Source organism: Ambystoma mexicanum, chromosome 8 (assembly GCF_040938575.1).
Source record: "Ambystoma mexicanum isolate Mex_15411 chromosome 8, UKY_AmexF1_1, whole genome shotgun sequence".
NCBI classification, from domain to species: Eukaryota; Metazoa; Chordata; class Amphibia; order Caudata; family Ambystomatidae; genus Ambystoma; species Ambystoma mexicanum.
In genome coordinates, this window is record NC_090929.1 from 831,364,729 (window position 1) to 831,386,355 (window position 21,627).

The window sequence follows — 21,627 nt, forward strand, 5'->3', positions numbered from 1 at the left end:
TGAAGATAAAGTATTAATGTCCTCGAAGCCATCCCGTTTGGCATTGTTCTGCCATGTTTATTGCTCAACTTGACAAAGCTTGAATGAGTAACATGAAAAAATCAACATATGTATGATAAAATACAAATTCAAAATTGTAAATTGCACAAATTTGTCACAAAGAAGTAGACAGGGCACACCTACGTGCAGAAACGGACCAATTAGTGACTAAACAAATGCAAGGCATAGGTATGACAGTTTTAAGCCTCTATCATTGCTATGTCATTTTGTAGAACACACATGCACAGATCTGAACGTTCTCTCCCCATCCTCGGGGCAATGCATGGCTGTCTGGTCGCCGCTGACGAGCAAGGAAGCTGAAGATGGAAAGCACCATAACGGAGTACACAATGCATACAGACAATTGTCAAGTTCGAACACGTGTATCTATTTATTGTTGATCTATAGGGTACCAGTCATGAATGTAGTCGCTTTATAGTGGGAGTGGAAGTTAGGGAAATGGTAGGGGAGTGAAAATAGGTGGGGAGTATGGACCATAAAAGCCCTGGAGCGTTGAATTAACGAGGTCAGATAAAAATGCATGTTCATAGGTTTTGGTAAGTAAAAGAGTATGAAGATCAACATACAGACCATCATGCTTGGATGGGCCATTTGTGTCTTCAGTGTTCTTATCCACAGGTCAACATCACGATCATGAGGCAAAGAAGAGCTTACAAATGTAATGTCTTCAACTATTTCCTAAACTGGAGGAAGTTATAGAACAATGTGAAAGAGATGGACGGGCATTCCATAGGTCCCACAGTGTTCAGCAACCCGCCCCATACGCCATTTTTCCTGGAATGGGCCAGTGAGAGGGTTAAGCAGTTAGCAGACATGATGTCTCTAGAAGGGCTTTGCTTGGTGATTATCTGGCTTAGGTAGCTCAGTCCTGCCGTAAAGAACAAGGCACAATGAATGGTATGCAGATTTCTAAAGGCGACCTGCCTATCCACAGTAAGCCAGTGCAGGGATTCGAGTCCTGGTGGCTAAGGTACGTGAAGGCCAAAATTACTGTTATTGGTTTGGAATCATGGGTGGTACCATCCTACTAAATAGGACAAAAATTGGAAATCTCTTCTGTGGAATCCCTATTTTACTTATCAAGGCTCGCCCAGAGAAAATATTGAGCTATGCAGACCTATCATTTGAGAAATCTTACCTATTGAGTTGCAACCTGGTGTGGACTCCTATCTGGTCTCTTATTACTGAATCTAGATTTGGTCCGCTCCCACTAAGGTCCATCTCATGTAAATGGAAGGGGACCGAAATAGCTGGTGACAAATGTAGAAGTGGCTCAGGTGGAGCAGATGATGTACTGAATTTTATAATATTTTGCCCAATCTACAAATCCCTACTTAGCAAGACATGTATAACTGTTCTGCGTATAAGGAATTTTAGGTCTTGCCTCGAAGTTTTTAGCAATCTGTAATGCTCCAGTAGTGGGCTGGGTTGTGAACATTATTATTATTTTTTTTTAAAGAAAGCTTTTAAAATAAGGGAAAGGGAAGGGGACATGAGTGCTCTAACTTTGAATTGCTAATCAGCCGCCCAACACCCAGAGTAAGGTTTTGTATAGCATTGCAAACACATGATTTTTATCCAGAAGAACGTGGTGTACCGTAATACAGCCATTGAGCCACACGTTCAGCATTAAGGACAGCCACATTGACCTATTTAGAGGTCTCTTCATGAACCCTTGGTGTAGGTACAAAAGAAAGCAAGGTCATAGCAGTGGCCCACCGGCAAGGGGAAGCCAGGCCAGATGTGTGCATACAGTGCCTGAGGCCAGGGTACATTCTAGAGGGCAATTGCTAGGGGAATGAAGCTGATGAGCAATTCATGTATTGAAATAATTTTCACAAATCAAGCTATGCACAAAAATCTGCAGCTGGCAAGTTTAGAAGTGGAGGGCTTGTGAAATGTTCTGCGCTTAATAACATGTTTAAGACTAGCTACATGTGGCTATGAAATAAGAAATTCACTATGAAGCAGCAATGTAAAAAATGCATGGAACACAAGGTCAACTGAGTCTTCTGGGGCAGCTATGCACGTGAAACTGCTTGATGAGAAAATATGCATCTGACGTAGATAAATCGCCCCATTGGAAACTAATTACTACACTACATCTAGAGCAACTTCCAGTTAAGAGCCTCAAAGTGGATGCAGTCGAAAAAGGAAAGATGATTATATCTTCCTCTTGTCAATAGTGTGTTTTGAGACGCTGAAGCCTGTATTGGTAGCATTACTCTGGTATCACGATGATCCAAGAATGCAATATTTAAAAGAAATATGCATTGTAGAAGACATTAGGCATTCAGAGGCCCACTGTTTCTTTAACGTGTGACCGATCCCGCGTGCACAGTATTAGATGTATGTGTTCATAGAAAATGCACTTAGAATTTGGGTTGGTAATCCTAAACAAATTGAATGTCCATTCTGATAAATCCATGATGAACTTTTGCATTCGACACTAGCACTTAGAAGCTCTGGAATCTGGAACCTAAACAGGCGGTGACTGCTGCATGTGCAACATGGCATGGCTGGAATTGACAGTGCGAGAACCTTAGATGCTCCAGACCCAGAATTTATGAGGAGCGGAGCATGCATGTCCTCCTTACCTGATGCTCTGCAAAATGGGTGGCTATTTTACATGCATTTATATATTATTTGTTTTTGGGGACAGCTTGAAATCTTGTAACCAATTGCGAGATTATTAGCTGGAAATAAGAGCATCTGTGCCAATACTGAAAAAACATCATCAGGGCTGTGACATCACTCTCTGTGTAATAGCAAATTAGTAGTAATGATACTTGTAAAACAATACTCAAAAACATGCGCAGTAATAGTGTGCCAGTCACAATTGTCAAGATGGTAAAAATGTGATTATGTTATTGTTCTATTGATTGGTATCCAGTCATTTTATCACGAACATTACAGAGTGGGACATAACAGAAAGGACAATAACACTGACAACACCGAAAATATTAAATAAACATAAAAAGAGTAGTTGGGTAAGGGGTTAAAATGGGCCGGAATGGGGTTGGTGTGGCATTATAAGGGTGAACATTTTTTTTAAAAAAAAAATCTTTTTTTTCGGTGGTTTGGCCACGATGACATGTACCACTCTGTAACTGTGGTCAGTAAGAACACATCTAATCTATTAATTGTACTATTAATTGTAATTTGCAAAAAGTTGTTGGTTGCTATATGGATTTTAACATCATTAATGTTTTTATTTTATTTTTCTTCCATACTTGTACTCTTTTCATCTTATGGATTAACCTTTTGAAGACACCCATCAATGAATGAATAACTAATGCAATGGGCTCCCTCCAACCTGATGGGAGGGCAGACCTTGATCAGTAAACAGTAGAGATTTCTCAGTTATTGTGGTCAGCCTCTTTAACAGCGTTGTTGTGGTAATTGATACTGTTCTTCGGATATCTTGCAATGCACATAGGTGTACAGAATAGATTGTTCTACAAGCGTTATTGTCGTCAGATTTCCGTTTTTCTTCTTGACACCACCCGAACATGATGCATTTGGATTTCATATGTGCTCGCAACATGAATTAAAGTGTATTTCAGGGACACACATTGCTAGAGTATTTTTAGGAGTGAATTGGTTATGCCAACGTTTACAGATAGCCTTTCACTTCTAGGCAGACTTTTCCAGTTTTTCAATACAATGAGGGGACTTTTCAGTTGTTGAATCCTGGTCTAAAAGACCAATAAACTGCACACAAAGATTCAATGGGTGTAGTGATTAGATGCCATTTCATGTACATGATGCCTTGTGTAATCAAGGCATGTTGTCTGGCTTAGTTTAACCCATTATGGCTTTTCTACTTATCTGAAGTGACATGGGAGGCTTGTCACTGTACGCATGGGTTCTCATTTGGTTCTAACCTTAACCCCCTTACTCTTGAGAGCTTATTTAACTGCAGGACTTGACTATCCTCTTGTGATCATATTTCAGATACATTTTATACACAAAATCCTGTGCTCAAATATATGAGATTCAGATCAGATCAGAAAATACTTTATTTCAGGTTCGAGACCATAAAAGTGCATGTGCAATAACAAATAACGGGAGTCAATAGCCCTCACTTGACACGGGTATGTACATCAATGTTATTACATACTCCAAGAGGGTTAATAGTGATAGGAATGAATTCATATGTCTCCCATTGATCGCTTTTCAGGTAGACTTTTAGATATTTAGGGAGTATACATTATGGGAGTCAGATGACTTACTTGATGGAAAGTTTTCAGATTGAGGGTTTACATTATCTGTCTTGGCACCGATCCAGGCCACCACCTTTCTGCATCGATTCCTGGCAATCATTCATGTTAAGTAGCTTTGTTATCACTGATATAGCTATACGTTAATATATTCACGTGCAAACAACTCAAGAAACGCCGAAATGTGTTCCACGTCGACCCTGTCATCACCAATACTATAATTGGAATTGAATGTATAAATCATCTTGCCATTATGTCACAATGGCCCTCATTACAAGTCAGGCGTTAAGGGTTTAACGGCGCCGTCGGCGCCGTTAAACCCTTAACGCCTGATTAAGAGGTCTCGGGTTTTAACGTCTGCTTTTTGCAGGCGTTAAAACCCATGCCGCAAAGTGACCTTGGTGCTAAGTACGGTGCCGCAATTTGCGGCACCGTACTTAGCGCCTTTCCCCATTCCCATTATGCCCTATGGGGCAAAAATGGGAATGGGGAAGGGCAAATGGTGAATGGGGAATTACCGCCCCACTCACCTTGGAATGGGGCGGTAATTCCGCCATCCACCATGCCGGAGTCCGGCATGGACCATGGTGCTAATAGCACCATGGTCCAGCGCCGGACTTGTAATGAGGGCCAATATAAGTGCCTGGAAATGGAATCAATGACCTGAACTGGAAATAGTTGACCAATGGCTAATGGCTACCTTGTAAAAGGACTTCTGATCTTGAAGTTGCACATTCTTTGAGTATCACTTTATGTATAGCACACTCTTTACTTGTGTCCTTGTATATGTTTTTGAAATGTAGTTTGAGAGGTTTGTATTTCATATACATATTTGTTTCTACATTTAAATACTTATGGATGCTAAACAAATATGTATATATAATGGTATGTCCGAGAGGTAATAGAGCAACAAAAACAAACAGAGGTGTCTGTTGGCGCCTCCAATTAACATAGCCGAGTAACAAGAAGAACTGAAACATATTAGATATAAAACACCTAAAAACAACGAAGTGTCATTCAAACCATGTCTGTTTTGAAAAAGGACCTATGGTTCTCCACATGTAGAAACATCCATCTGTGGAAAGTAAATCACCTTTGCAAGATGGCGCCGCTATGGGAAGCGAGGAATACCCAATCGGCGGTGAAAACATCATAGTTTTCGAACGTCATGTGATGTAACTTACAAGGTCATGTGACCGCGCTGCAATAGATTTAACGAACCGCGAAATAACCCACGGGTTGTTGATCAAATACTCGACCAGACGTGGATGCGAGTGAGGAGAGAAAAGTACCGCTCTACAGTAAATAATGTAAGTAGAACATGTGTATGCTTTGGGATGTTGTAAAGGGACCCAAAGGGCAGTGAATAAAATATGAGTCTTGTGCTGCATAAACAAAAATGAACATAAGGAAACACTTTCTGTATAAAAGACATTTATATATAGAAAGCGGGTAATAACATATCTCCAAAATGGAGGATGAAGATTAGATACGTTGCATTTAAGAAGAGTACAACAATTAAAAAATAAATGGGTAATCTGGTTGTACTCCTTCTTAGATGAAAAACAAAAAAGCAGTGTATGGGGACTCCCCTTCGCGAGATCGCGGGAAGGAGTTCTCGCAAGATCTCATGAGCGAGAACTGCAAAGGAACGTGCAAGGCTCAGAATCTGGCAAGCAGCGTAGTGAACGCACCGCCTAGTGCTCCTCCCGAATCTGGATCTTAGCTGCTCCCAGGCCCTGACATCTAAGGGCTACACACCCAGAGCGTAATGCCATGGCTGAGGGCAGCCACCTGGGTGCTCTGGATGTGTGATGTGTGCATCCCTGACACACACAGCTTGCAATGAAGTAACTGCATGAAAGAGACTGCATACCTGAGTGAGTACTGTTATGCCCCTGGACTCTGCCCATCCCCAGTAGAGTGTCCAAATAAACACTGGTTCAGCACAGCCCGTGTTCTGTCTTTCTTCTTCAGCCCACCACATAATTGGCGACGAGGATCCAGAACCCTGCGGGCCCACCATGCAAGGCGACACATCACACCCTGCATTCCTCCCCTCGCCCAGAACCCCACCAATTCCATGGCAGCACTGGGAACCACTTTTCTCCACATATCTGGAGGCGATGGGCGGAATGGGGTACGCAACGGCCAGGAAGAAGGCTATGCTGCTGAACGCAATGGGTGTCGAAGGGCAGTGCATCTTTGCAGGACAAAAGGCCGTGCCTGCGGCAGGCGAAAGGAGCGACGCATACAAGGAGGCAATCCACCGCATCGGGAAGCGGTTCACCAATAAAGAAAAAGTGGTGCTACACAGACTGAGGTTCTACACTCGCAAGCAAGAAGGCAACGAGCCAGTAGATGACTACATCTCCAGGATGAGGGAACCTTTATCTCTATGCGGTTTCAGCGATAACGCGTAACAAGTCATCTGCGACATGCTGGTAGTTCACACAAATTCCAGGAAGGTGCAGGATGAATTTATTAAGGAAAAGGAAGTGGACCTCGACAAGGCCATCCAAATTGCCAGAGCCGAAGAGGAGACCTGCAGCAGGCACAAAGAAGTCGGAAGTCCATCGCCGGTACCTGAACTAACCGCGCTGCAATGGAGAGGGGGCAAAGAAAGACAGCCCCGCGACAGCTCCAGAGACAAAGGTCCCAGGCAAAGAGATGGACCAAAGTGCTACAGATGCGCCAGCACCAAGCACATGGCGAATGATCCCGACTGCCCCGCCAGGAACACGGAGTGTTCAAAATGTTGACGCTTCGCTCCCGTAGCCCCGGCCTGCACATGGCGGGGAAATACCGACACCTGCATCGATGGCGACAGAGAGTCGAGTGAAGACAACGAGCTACATGACAAACCCATGGTCATCATGGTCAACGCCCCCCACGCCAAGAGAGAAAAACCTCACTGCACAGTGAAAGTGGACCGCATAGAGACACGAGTCATGGCCGACTCAGGTTGAGATCTTACCATCCTCCCCATAAATACGTATAAAAAGATGATGGGGCAAGACCATGTGGAAATGAGAACCACCAGACAGAAGCCGACGGTCTTTGGCAGAGCCACTGAAGATCTGCTCAGCTACATCAAAGCAAGAATAGAATTCAAAGGCAGGTCCACCACTACTAACGTTTACTTCTCTTCCTAAGGCCTCGCCATGCTTGGATGGGACGATCAACACAGGCTCAGTATAAGGCTAGACCCCAGCACCCCAGAGCAGGTGCTCTTGGTCTCTTCAGGAGGAGCGCCGAGTTTGAAAGAAGCCTTTCCTGGCCTGTTCTCTGAAACTCTGGGGAAAATCAGGAACTATGTCCGCAAGATCTGCCTCAAACCGAATGCAGTGCCCGTGAAGCATAAGGTCACGTCCGTGCCTGCCACAGCTAGACCAGCGCTGGAAGCCCACCTGCAGAAGATGGTCGAAGAAGGCACCATCGAAACAGTAGAGTCCTCAGAATGGTTGAGCCCAGTAGTTCTCATTAAAAAGAAATCTTCGAATGACCTCAGAATCTGCATTGACCTAAAAAGTCTCAATTTAGAAGTCATCACCAACAGCTTTCCGCTTCCCAGCATCAGCAAAATTGTGCTCATGATAAAAGAAGCAACTGTATTTTCAAAGCTAGATATGCGTGACACATACCACCAGATAAGTTTGCACAAGACCATGCCATTCCATTTGTCCCCAGTGGCATCCGCTTTCCAGAGGATGATGAGCTCCATGTTGAAAGGAATCGCAAACGTCTCCTACTTTCAGGACGACATCCTTGTGTACGCCAAGTACACAGAGACCCACGACAAGGCACTCGCCGCAGTATTGAGCAGACTGCAAGAAGCAGGCGTCCACCTGTGCCACGAAAAATGCGTGTTCGACGTAAATGAAGTTGAGTACCTAGGGTATCACATCTCGAAGGAGGGGGTAAGCCCCAAGAAGAATCTCCTCGAAGCCATAAACGACGCCCCAGCCCCGAGGTCCAAAGATGAACTCTGGTCTTTCCTGGGCCTTGCAGAGTACTACGCAAAATGTGTCCCGAGATTCTCCGAAACCATGTCCCTCATGAGGGAACTCCTGAAGAAGGGTGCGATCTACGTATGGGGGCCCCAGCAGGACAAAGCGTTCGTGGAGATCAAAAGGAGGATCATGCATGCACCCTGTCTAAAGCCTTTCAACCCTGAATTGGAAACATGTATGACGACAGACACCAGCGCCTACAGGCTAGGCGTCACCCTAACCCAAAAAAGGGGTGACACAGAGAACATAGTAGCTTTTGCCTCAAAGGCCCTGTCAGCATCAGAGAAGAACTACTCCCCAGTGGAAAAGGGAATGTTGGCGTGTGCCTGGGCCATCAAGTTCTTCAGATCATACGTCTGGGGTACAACATTCCGATTGGTCACTGACCGCAAACCCCTCATACACTTGTTAAGCCCAGGTGCCACAAAGACCGCCACACAGAGACTGGCCAGAATCGCCGATAAACTTCAAGAATACAGCTACGAAATGTCCCACATTGCCAGCTGGAAGAACGCCCAGGCATACTGCATGTCCAGGCTCCTAAACCAGAATACCCCAGGAACCACATTGCTTGAAGAAGAATGCGTCGTGGCCTCCATGAGCGATCTCAGCAATGGCGAATTTATGGAACTAAATGGCAGGAAGAATATGAGCATGAAGAAGCCCTACGCCGCATGTGGGCCCAACGAAAGGGCAATCCCAGAAGGCCGACGCCCTTAATGGAAGGTGAGTGATTAAATTACTGCCATGAACGGTCTCATTCTAAGAGGTGACCGTGTAATTCCCCTCAGAGGCATCTGGAAAGTAATCCTGTGCAGAGCACATTCAGGCCACCTCGGAAGCAACATGACGAGGCGCAGAGTACGTGATGCCTACTGGCGGGCAGGCATGGACCAGGACATACGGGCGATGATCGAGACATGCCATGAATGCATCAACAGCGACAAACGCCTATCCTTGAGACAAGCCCCCATGATGCCCACCGAAGTCCCCAAAGGGGTGTGGCACAAAATAGGCTTGGACTTCATTGGCCCACTGGACGGCATGTCCTCGGAGCACAAATACGGTAAAGTCATGGTGGACTACTTTTCCAAGTGGGTGGAGGTTGAATTTGCCCTAGACATCACCACGAGCACAGTCATTGAGGCGCTTACTGCCGTCTTTAGCGTGAAGGCCTCCCCGAGGAAATCGAGACCGACAATGGAGTGCAGCTGGTGTCCCGAGAAATTGAAAGATCCTTAAAAAAGCAATACGTCTAACAGCTGAGAGCGAGTCTGTACCACCCGCAAGCGAATGGGCTAGTGGAGAGAGCGAGCCGCTTTATCAAGGGAGCGCTGCATCTGGTGCATGCTTCGGGACTAGACTCCAGCAAGACTGTAAAGGCCGTCATGGCCCACCACATCACACCACGCTACACCACCAGCGTTTCACCTTTCCAACTGTTGAGAGGGAGAAGGGCGGTGTCCACTCTGGTACCGCCCTGGCTACACCAAGTAACGGAAGACGAAGACGTGGACATGCGAGACATAGTATTCCGCATGCAGAGAAACAAGGAAGCAATGAAGGCTCAAAGTGACAAACGCAGGTCCGCTCACCGCACAGTAGTAAGCGAAGGCGACCTAGTAAAAATACGCCTTCCCCATAAAGACACCATGACTGGCTCCAAATACAGTAGTCCCATAGAGGTCATTGCAAAGGGATCCAATCACATCTGCACCAGCAACGGTAAGCAATGGAATTTGGAAAGAGTGGCCATGTACCGCAGAAGAGAATCCATCAACCACCCATCCTCGGAAGCAGGAGAAGGACTAGCCCAGCAAGGTTCGTCCAGCAACCTCCATCATCCAGGGGGAAACTCATCGGAGACACAGCATCATGAGGAACTCTCAGGCATGAGCTGGCCACCCCGTCCGGGGAATCGCAGAGAGAAAAACACAAGGAGAACTCAATCCACTTGAATCTCCCCACATCCCTTCCCGCAATCCAGCTTCGCCTTCCGACCAAGGCACACTGCAGCGGGAGAGAAGAAAACCCAGCAGGTTCTCAGACTTTGTCATGCACTGAACACCCATCCTTTGTCCCACCAAAGGAGGTGTGTGGGGACTCCCCATTGCAAGATTGCGATATCTCGTGACCGAGAAGCTCGGAGGAACGCGCGAGGCTCAGAATCCGTTGGGCAGCGTAGTGAATGCACTGCCCCAGCACTCCTCCTGAATCTGGAGCTTAGCTGCTCCGAGGCCCTGACATCTAAGGGCTACACACACAGAGCATTATGACATCGCTGAGGGCAGCCACCTGGGTGCTCTGGACGTGTGATGTGTGCATCCCTGACACACACAGCTTGCAGTGAAGTAACTGCATGAAAGAGACTGCATAACTGAGTGATTACTGTTATGCCCCTGCCTCTGGACTCAGCCCATCCCCAGTTGAGTGAGTTGCTGAAGGTGCCCAAATAAACACTGTGGTTCAGCACAGCCTGTGTCCTGTCTTTCTTCAGGCCACCACACAGTGAAAACGTTACCAATACTAATTACAACGAAAAGAGTAAAAACATCCTTTCCTCCCGTAGCTAAACTGTCACAGCACGGCTGGCAGCATGATAACAACAAGAGGTTTAACCGTCAGCATACGGCTGTGATAAGAAGCCAAAATTATAACTCAGCCCTGTATCAACAGGTCAGTATATTGAAAAGAAAGTGAAACGAACAGCAAATTGATATGAATATAAGACAAATAAGGTATACGTAATGTATTGTGTGTTATAGGGAATAGGAAGAATCCTCTCCTTCTATGGAAGAAATTATATCTGCAAAAACAAAGAAAGCAGATCTTTATTGTATAGAAGAAATTAGTCTTTCAGAACCAAGAAGGTCAAATCCAGTTCTCACAATAGGTTGGCATTATAAGAAGCCACATACATGTTTTTCCACTCTGTTTTTAAAGCTAGTTTTATGTTTTTTGTTTTTCAGTCTCTGTGCGAGAATGAAAACAAAGGGGTTCTGTGATTTTTTCACAAATTTAAAGAAATACACTTGTCCTGAAGATGGTCATAACGCAAAGAAAAGATGCTAGGAATAGCGTCTAATGTATTTTGTAGGCCGAAACCTATGTAGACAAATCCACCAGGTTTAGAACATAAAAATAAATTAGACAATTAGAGACCAGAACAAAGGCCCCTATATAAGAAAGCTCTTGAGTAATTATAATGAAACAGAAACGTAATATTAGCTGAAATGATCTTTACTTCTCTGTTGTGAAAAGTACAGATAATCAATCTAAGTGTATAGAACAACTATGTCACGTACTAACCCCACCTATTGGTAAAACATTTATATAATAAATTGTTGATGATTTGCCTTTTTTTATGAAGTGCACATGAAGTATCTTAATTGTTTTTATGTTGATGTATTAGTATATGAATAAACTTTGTTGTAATTTGAAGTAGTTTGGAAAACATGTGAGATTTATCGACTGGTTTAGCGATGATGAAACTGTGATGAATTGACCGAAATTAAGCGGATTGAGAGAGGGATAATTGTTCTCACTTTGTTATTGTTCCGCATATACTCTTCCCAGTGTGAGACTGTTCCCCCTAAAACAAATAATTGGGAAGTACCCAGCTAGTGTTACTGCTAAATAAAACACCACATCGATTGAGATGAACATTGTTCAACAAATTAATTTCCTACATTGATTGCCGGAAACTATACATTAAGTGTGACACATAAGATTAAGGATGATAATATAACTGAGACCCCTGAATGGAACATTTCTTTAATTTGCACTTTATAACTCCCAAGTGTCTCATTGAATATGGGACCTTTCCCTCCGGTTTTTGTGGAAAGCATTGATGGGCATATGGTCAATCCAAACGAAGGGTATTTACGAATACCACAACCCTGTAAAGAAAAAAGATGCTAAGAAGTGGAAACCAAGTATGTATGGGATTATAAAGAGCAAATCTAGCATCACATACCCTTCCACCAATCTCTTTGTTGGTTTTGTGTTAGTTATTTAGGGAATTGTGTCCAGCGCTGTACATCACATACCTTTCCTACAATGTAGTTGTTCTGTATGTGATTTATTGTGGGCATTGTAATCAGGGGGAGACGTAATAAGTTAGGTCACGGAAGAATCCCTAATTTAGGGTTTTAGGAGAGATAACTGGAGTATGAAGTCAGGGTGTAATAAGTGGCGTTGTGACGGTTATATCCTAATAAACACTGCTAACCTATTTATTTCCTCCACACTACCTTTAAGATCTATGTACACAATACTTCAATTTTGTAACTACACATGTATCTTTTGTCTGTTGTGAGGCATACAACCTTCCCATATGAGTTTGAGCAAGAAACAGATGGCTGCGAAGAGCTACTTTGTAAAGTCTGCCTTTATTAACTCTGAAACCCCCAAAACCTGTGTGTTTCATTTTGTTGTGTAAGTCACTGAAAGGTTTACCATTTCATCTCCTGGCTGACCAGTGCTTACCTGAAGCTCAAACCCTCCAAGATTGAATTTCTACTGCTGACCAACACCATTGAACACCCTGATATCCAGCTGGTCCCCTGTGACAAGTACCTGGGTTCAACATTGACAAACACCTCACGTTCAAACAGTGCATAGCAAGGACACACACGGCTTGGTACCAACTTTCTCTCTTGTGGAAAATCAAGCCTTTGAACCCAAAAAACTTCAGATCCGCTGCCTCAGCCCTGTGCCCCTCCCACCTGGATGGTGGCAGTTCCATTTTGGAAGGCCTTCCGGTGAATGCTCTGGCACCCCACAGATGTGTCCTGTATGCTGCAGCAAGAGTCATTAAAGGACTTCACAAATTCAACCACATCACCCAGGCCCTCATAAACCACACTGGCTACCACTGCAAGCCTGTATCATCTTCAAATTATGTTGCATTATCTACAAGGCTGTCACCCTGAAGTCCCCAAGCTACCGCACTGAGAAACTCAGCATCCATCTCTAGAGACCTGGGATCCACCAAAATTAAGCAAATGTTCAGAATTGGGTATCACGTAATATTATCCCCAACAAAAATATCTGTTACCTCCCCACTCCTTTTTACTCTGCTTCCCTCACTGTGTTCTACCACCTATGATTGTAAAGTGCTCTGTTGTTTCTCGAGGCTAGGTCTGCACTCATTAAATACCCTAATAATAATAGTAATCTAGCCTGTGCAGAGTTTAATCTCTGGGTTCTCACCCTCATCACCCTAAATTCCCATTCCACTAAACTAGTTTCAATGTGCATAGTTATTAAATCCCTTTAAAATGGATTAAGGCATGGTGATCAGAAAAGAGATCTTTTGGATCCCAGGCAATCAGAGGCATTTCAAATGCAGGCTCCAACACCCTTTAGGTGGCGGACTGCATTTACTGAGTCCACATAAAATGGATAGAGCTGATGTGTTTACAGCAATCCCTGTTCAGGTTGAGCAAGAGGATTGCCCCTTGTTGGTCTGTCTAGATATATTTAAACATCTTAGAGCATTTGCAGAAATATATAGGGTGACCATGGTGTTAATCAGCTTCTGTGTCATGGCTATGCATACTCACTCACAATTCTACTCAGTTAATTCCTTTCCACGGTTACACCCACTTCCATTGTAGGTGACCTGAGTTTTATCTTTTGGTAGTGCTGTGATCCAATTTCAGTTTGATGAGGCTCACCATCATTGGCTGTCATGCAGTAGAAGCTATACAACTACAGTATGAATTAAAGTGACAAATTCTAAACCAGGTTAGTGTGGCAAAGCTCAGACGTAGCAAGTGAACCAAGAGCACGGTCCATGTGGAAGAGAGTGACTTAAACACATGCCAATCTATAATTCATACTATTTTTCTAGCTTTCAGCAACTCTATTTACTTAAATGTATGCTGCAGCTGCTAAGAGTCTTAAAATGATGCTTGATTTATTGACCTCAGAAAGATGAAGGGGCGAGTCAGCATGGCTGGCTATGCTCTTTGGCGTGAGCTACCACTCAGCCCTATCTCCATGCTCATTTGCCTCTCTTCATTTGTGGCCAGATCACATTTCACTTCCGTACTTGATATTGTATTAAAAATACACAAAAAAGTCTGGGAGCCTCTCTACCAAGAATGAACACGGCCGAATAAGCTGTTTTTTTGGAAGATATCCACTCAGGAAGATCTACAACCATGTTTTAGCTCACTGTACCTTCCTAAGAGGAGAAATATCCATTTGCATATCAATCTGGTCCCACCCATTTAGGCAGTCCCGCATCGAAATGCTAGGCAATTTTCCTCTGAACAAGCTCCCACACCCTTGCTTAATTTGTAAAACTTGGGGTTTCACCTTAAGAAAACCAGGGTAATCCAGACATGGACACCTTTATCACGGTGCCATAGAAAGGCTCAGCTTAACCTCATTGAGGTGGCCAAAAAGGCTGAAACACTTGTTGAGGTTGCTGGTGGTATTCCTGTTCAGAGGAGAGTTGCCTAGAATTTCGTTGCTGGACTACCCTTGTGGGTGAGACAAGACTGATATGCAAATTCCTATTTCCTCTCTGTGAAGGGTGCAGTGAGCTAAAACAGGGTTGTAGACCCTCCTGAGTGGAAGACATTCCATAAAACAGGGTATTTGACCGATGTTCGTTCTCAGTAGAGGGGCTCCCACACCCTAGCTTGATTTGAAAAACTTGGTATTTCACCCTAAGTAACCCAGGGTAATCCAGATGTGGACCCCTTGCTCACTGTGCCCTAAAGAGGCTCAGCTTGACCTCACTGAGGAAGCCCAAAATGCTGAAACAAGTGTATGGTGTTGCTGATGGTACTCCTGTTCAGAGGAGAGGGTTACATATCTTTATACCGAAAACATGTTTATTGAATGATCATATATTGAATATTTTATAACGAAAAATGTTATAATGAATGCACTTTTTTTGGGGGGGGCTCCCCCCAATCTACCATTTCCCACCCCTAAAAACCAACCCCAACCGTTTCCAATTTTTTTTACCCTTTACCCCACCCCTAAATGCATTCAGTATAAACGTTTTCGTTATAAAATGTTCAATACATGGGCATTCTATAAAAAGGATTCGATATAAACACTACCTTCTTGTCGACGTTGCAGGAGAGAGTAGCTGACCGTGACCTGCGTTGGGATCTTGCAGGTTTGAGCAGCTTGGCCCCGGTGCCCCCATAACTAACTGTGTTTTGTTTTAATTTCTTGCTGATTGTTAAGCTCCAAGCGCTTGTGCTCCCTCCCCCGACCCCTTGCAGCCACTTCCTCGTTCCCTGTCCCTCATGCCTCCCAGCCAGCCCACCCCTGTCCAGATTGGCTGTTGGCTGTTAGTCCTCTTGACTACACGGCCGCTGCTCTCCCCGCTCGCTTCTAGTCAGCATTGCAGGAGAGAGCAGCTGACCGTGACCTGCTTTGGGATCTTGCAGGTTTGAGCAGCTTGACCCCGGTGCCCCCATAACTAACTGTGTTTTGTTTAGTTTATTTTTTGCTGATTGTTGTGCTCCGAGCGCTTGTGCTCCCTCCCTCCACCCCTTGCAGCCCTTTTCTCGTTCCCTCTCCCTCGCGCCTCCCAGCTAGCCCACCCCCGTCCTGATTGGCTGCTGGCTGTTAGTCCTCTTGACTACACGCCACTGCTCTCCCCTCTCGCTTCTTGTTGGCATTGCAGGAGAGAGCAGCTGACTGTGACCTGCATTGGGATCTTGCAGGTTTGAGCAGCTTGGCCCCGGTGCCCCATAAATAAAGGTTTTGATTTAGTTTTAGTTTTTGCTGATTGTTGCGCTCCAAGCGCTTGTGCTCCCGCCCCCCACCCCTTGCAGCCACTTCCTTGTTCCCTCTCCCTGCCGCCTCCCAGGCAGCCCACCCCTCTGTCCTGATTGGTTTCCTCCTGGCCATAGTTGACCATCCCTGGGCAGCCCTCTGCCCGGCAGCCCCTGCGGCTAAGGACCCCAAGGCAAAGGGTGGCTCAATTTGAGGCGGCTCCTGGCTGTGTCTGCAGGTGTCCGCAGGGGAAGCCAGTGGCCAGCCATCCACCAGGGTTGGCTTGCACGCTACCCTTCCTACCCCTGTCCACCTAGCAGACTCTCAAACTTAGGTGTGTTTTTCTCATGTTTTAAAATTTCATTTGGAAGTATTTATAATTGCATTGTGACGCCTAGGCCTTTTTTCCCCTCTATTAGAACTCTCAAACTTAGGTGTGTTATGCTCCTGTTATTAAAACTGCATTGTGAAAATATTTAAAAAAACGAGTGTCTGTTGTCTTATCCAATTGTTCAACTTGTGTCTCCTTGCTGTCTCCTCTGCTTGCACCCTGCTCTGTGTCCTTCCCTAGCGCTCTCCCCTTCCCTCTCCCTTCCTCTTCTCTGCTCTCCCTACCTACTCTATGGTGCTCTCTGTCTCTTCTATTTTCTCTAACTGCTTCTCTATCGACTATCCTGCTCTCCTCACTAAATCTGGTAGGAAGAAGTTTAAAAAGGATATCCTGGTCTCCAACCCAGGCCTCCCTATCGCTGACACCTATACCAGTGCCTCCTCCAGGCAAACTTTCACCAACATCCTCTTTGTCGTTCCCTCACCAGACCTATGGACCCTACATATAGTCTCTGTGCTCTGGCCTTTCTCTTCTTCTCCCATTAACGGTGCCACCCGGTGGGAAGCCCTCCTGGCCTCCTTCCACTCCTCTAAGGTCATCATTAATATTTAAGTGAATGGTATTGTCTTGGTCCAAGGCCTTCAGGCCAACCTTTTCCTCTTTGATAGACGCTTCCCGTGCCTCATCAATTTCCTTTCTTCTCCTGCTGTCCCCTTTCCCCCCTCCATGGCTTCCTCACCTCCCCCTGCTGCCTCCTCCTTGGCTACCTTGCCCTCTCCTCCTTCCCTTTCTGCTCCCGTTGGGCTTCTTCTACACCTCCACAGGGCATACCTCTGATTTATACTCCTCCCCGGAAGTCTTTCAAGAATCGCAACCTTCTCCATATTGCCACTCTTAACTCTCGATCAGCTGTCAAACACTCATCTGACATCTGCCACCTTCTTGACGAACTTGACCTGGATGTCCTCGGTCTCACCAAGACATGGTTCACAGCTAGCTCTGTCACGAGCTTTGACACTCTCCTCCCTGACAGCTACAAGATCGTCTCTGCACCCAGGTTCAATCGATCCGGAGGGGGTGTAGCACTGATATTCCCTGAGTGGATTACTGCCTCTGTCATTCCTACGCAGGCCTAATCCTCTTTCGAATGCATCCTCTGCTTGCTCTCTCTCTCTCCTAGCCATTCCCTTACTGTGGCTACTATCTACTGGCCACCTGGTCAGATCTCCTCCCTTCTCTCTGAGTGGGTGGATCTCTCCTCTTCCTTCCTGGTCTCGACCACTCAACTCCTCCTTCTTGGAGACTTCAACATCCACCTGGATGCATCCTGTCCTTCCTCTGCGACCTTTGTGACTCTCTCTAACTCTCTATTCTCCCCTCTGACCTGACTCTCTCTGCAGTGCATACTCTGGATGTTCTGATCTCCTCAGACATTCCCCTTTCAATCCCTCTAACCACTCCTCTCTCCTGGAGTAATCACTTTCTCTTTTCTTCCAAGCTCACCCTCACTACCCCTCAGATCAAGCCAACTCCATCACTTCCACCCACCTTCTCGGTCATCCGACCCATGAAGTGAGTGTCAGTTGAGGCTTTCACTGCCACTTTCTCACCCACCCCTCCCCTTTGGCTGACTCACGCCCTGATACAGCCCTCTCCATGCTCCACTCTACTATATCTGATACTCTCGATCTTCTTGCCCCTGTCATGAGGATCCACCTGAAGCCCAAAGGCAAGCGCAGCTCCTAGTACGACTCAGACCTTGTCACCCTTAAACGCAAGGGCAGGGTGGCTGAAAGAAAATGGTGTGCTTCATGAACATCCCCTGACAAGCTGAGCTGCTGACTGCTCCAAAGGCAATACCAGCTCTCTGTCCGCACCAAGAAGAGAGCTCACATCCAAGCCAGCGTCTCAACAGCACCTAACAACTCGGCTGAACCCTTTAAAATCTGCAAGGAATTGGCCAATCCTGCCGGGGTCTCTACCTCTCCTGTCCCTTTGCAGGCCCTCTGCACGGCACTGGCTTTTCATTTCATCTCCAAAACTCAGGACATCCTGTCCTCTCTCTCCTCAACTCCCCTTCCTCCCTCTACTCCCTGCTCTTCCTCTGGCCCTTCCTCGGCCACCTCTCCTCCCTCTTTCTCCGCCGTTCCCCAGTTCTCCCCTGACAAGGTTTCTAAACAAGTCTGATCTGTGAAAGTCTCGTCAAAACAGATTCATCCCTGTTCCTCTAAAACCATCAAGGAGCCCATCGACTCTCTGGCTCTTGCACCGGCCTACTTCTGCAACCACTCCTTCACCACTGGTGTCTTCCCTTCCCCCCTGAAGCACTCCCTTGTGCACTCTCTTCTTAAGAAACCCTCTGCCGACCCATCCTGCCCGGCTAACTATCACCCAATTTCCATTACTCCTTTCCTGGGCAAACTCTTGGAAAAGCTAGCCATCTCCCAGCTCAATCTGCACACTGAATCTGTTGGTTGTCTCTATGATCATCAGTCTGGCTTCAGAGCTGCCAGAAGCACAGAAACTGCTCTCCTGAACATCCATTAAGACCTGTTCTCCAACCTCGATTCCAACACGCCCTGTGTCCTCATCTACTTGATCTCTCTTCTGCCTTTGACACGGTCAACCATGCCATCCTGCTCAACGGTCTTGGTGATAACCTGGGGTTCACCGTCAGGCCCTAGCATGGCTGTCTTCTTTCCTCTCTGATAGACCCTCCCAGGTTCAACTTGAGTCCATCCTCTCCTCTATCTCCATCTCTACCTGTGGTTTTCCCCAGGGGTCGAACCTCTCTCCCTGGCTGTTCAACCAATACCTGGCACTTCTTGCCCACCACATTGCCGCTCTACGCCCCAACTTCCAGTGCTATGCGGATGACACTCAGCTCATTTTCAGGCTATCCTCAGCCACCTCTTCTCCCTCTCTCATCTCTGACTGTCCGCCATCCAGGAGAGGTGTGCCACCAATGATCTCTGCCTTAATTCTCCTCATCGGCAACACCCACACCCTCCTTTCTTATCACTCTCTGGCCGGCCTCTCTTGGCCCTCTTCCTGCTCCCACCTGTGAGGCTAAAAACCTCGGGGTCGTCTTCGACTCCACACTCTCCTTCTCTCCTGACATCTCTGATGTCTCTGACGTCTCTATGAAGTCACACTACCAGCTGCACCTCCTCAGAGGTATTCTTCCTTTCCTCTCTTTCCCCCAGAAGCTCACTGTCTCCAGAGCTGTGGTTATCCCCAGGCTGGACTATTGCAACAGCCTTTTTCTAAATCTGCCTGCTTCTACTCTCCGTCCTCTGCAGCTCATCCAGAACAGGACTGCGAGAGTTGTCCTTGGCCTCAAGCCCAGGGATCGTATCTCACCAGGACTGACATCTCTGTGCTGGCTCCCAGTGGCTGCGAGGATTAAGTTCAAAACCCTCTGCATTGTCCACAAGACCTTCTGGGGCTTAGAGCCTCAATACCTTCAACTCTCTTTTCCTAAATATCTTCCTTCTCGAGTTCTTCGTTCATCCGCCCCCAACTCCCTTAGGGTCAGTCGCTTCTCCAAGCAACGAGTTGGTGGTAGATCTCTTTCTTCAGCTGGGGCCTCCCTCTGGAACAGCCTCACTGAAGCTTGAGGAGAATCATCTCTGGTTCTGGAAGCACCTCAAAACCTTTATCTTTGCTTCTGCTGTTTCAACTCCTCTCCCCTGCTGACTTCCTGGCTGAAACTGAAACTGCACTGGTTACCTGGCTACCCTCTGATCTCGGGCCCAGGTCCCCTCCCCTGACAGTCGCACACATGCACTGCCTTCCTGGCAACCCCCGCACTTGGGGACTGTTCTCTCTATCCCTACAGTCCCACCACCAGCACTTGACACCTGATGTCTGCACTTACCCTTGCACTTGCCACCTGCTGGCCTTACTTTTACTTATTGTTATTTATTCTATTATTCCATGTACTGCACTGCCCCCTTCCCCACCCCCGCAATTTCCTGCTTCCCCCTTCCAATGCACTTGCGCGATCTGAATGACACCTGGCCTAGTAGGATCGTTGTCTGTCTTCCTTCTGTTTACCCCTCCCTTGCCTCGTCACGCCTTGAAACACTTTTATATAGGCGCATTATAAATGCCATATCATTTCATATCATATCATACTGAGGAAAGTTGCCTAGCATTTCGGTGCTGGACTGCCCTTGTGGGTGGGGCCAGACTGATATGCAAATGCATTTCTCCTCTTGGAAGGGTGCAGTGAGCTAAAACATGGTTGTAGACGCTCCTGAGTGAAAGAAATTCCATATAACAGGGTATTTGACCCATGTGCATTCTCAGTAACGGGGCTTTCACATCACTGCTGTCAAATCTGGCAAGTGCTGGACCTGGCTTACCTGTGATTTCATTGTTGTTTTCTTTTTGAATGGCGACTTGTCCTTTTTATGGAGGTCTGATCTCATGCAGAAATGGGTGGGCCTCCCCCTGCTGGTTCTAAATGACCGGACAGGCTAACACTGGGAAAACTGCCCAGTAACAGGAAAAAACCCAAAGGGGGAAAACCGGTGTGGAGTCTGGGGGACTCTGTCTCGATGTTCCAGATCCAGGATGTTGTAAGAGCTGAGGTGATGGCCAAGGATCAGGTATGAGTCGAGTTGGAAAGTGAAGTCCCAAGCATGAATTCAGGCAGAGCGGTAACAATGAATCTGGGAAGGAGGACGATAACCACAGTACCAAGGGACAGCGCAATCAGGAAGACCGCATGGCCAGGAGAGAAGCAAAGTTATCAGATAGGTAGCGTGGCCGGGAAAGAAGCAGCACAGCCAGGAGAGGAGCAGTGCGGCCAGGAAAGGAGAGCGCAACCAGGAGAGGGCAGTGTAGTCAGGTAGGCAGCGCGGCCAGGAAGAAGAGCAGAACAGGATAGGAATGGAGGTTCAAGGAACCAGGCAATGGGAAGTGCTGTGCATGGAGAAAGCAAACTTTACAACCGAGAGCTGAGACGCACAGAGTCTCCCTCAGCCAGCGCTTAAGTGATGATGTGCCGGGAGTGCCCGGAAAGCTGAACTGCTGCAACAGTACAAGCCAGCAGTAGTGGTGGCCATATTGGGGGAAAAGATGGACGTCACCAGACTACGGCGGCCCTTCCATGAAGCCCAGAATGGACGGAAAGCGTGTGTCATGGCAGCATGCCCCCTTCAAAGGCACCTTCCACCGGGCTTCCCTCGATGGAGAAAATGGAAGCGCTGAACCAAGCGAGGGGCATGAACAGTGGACA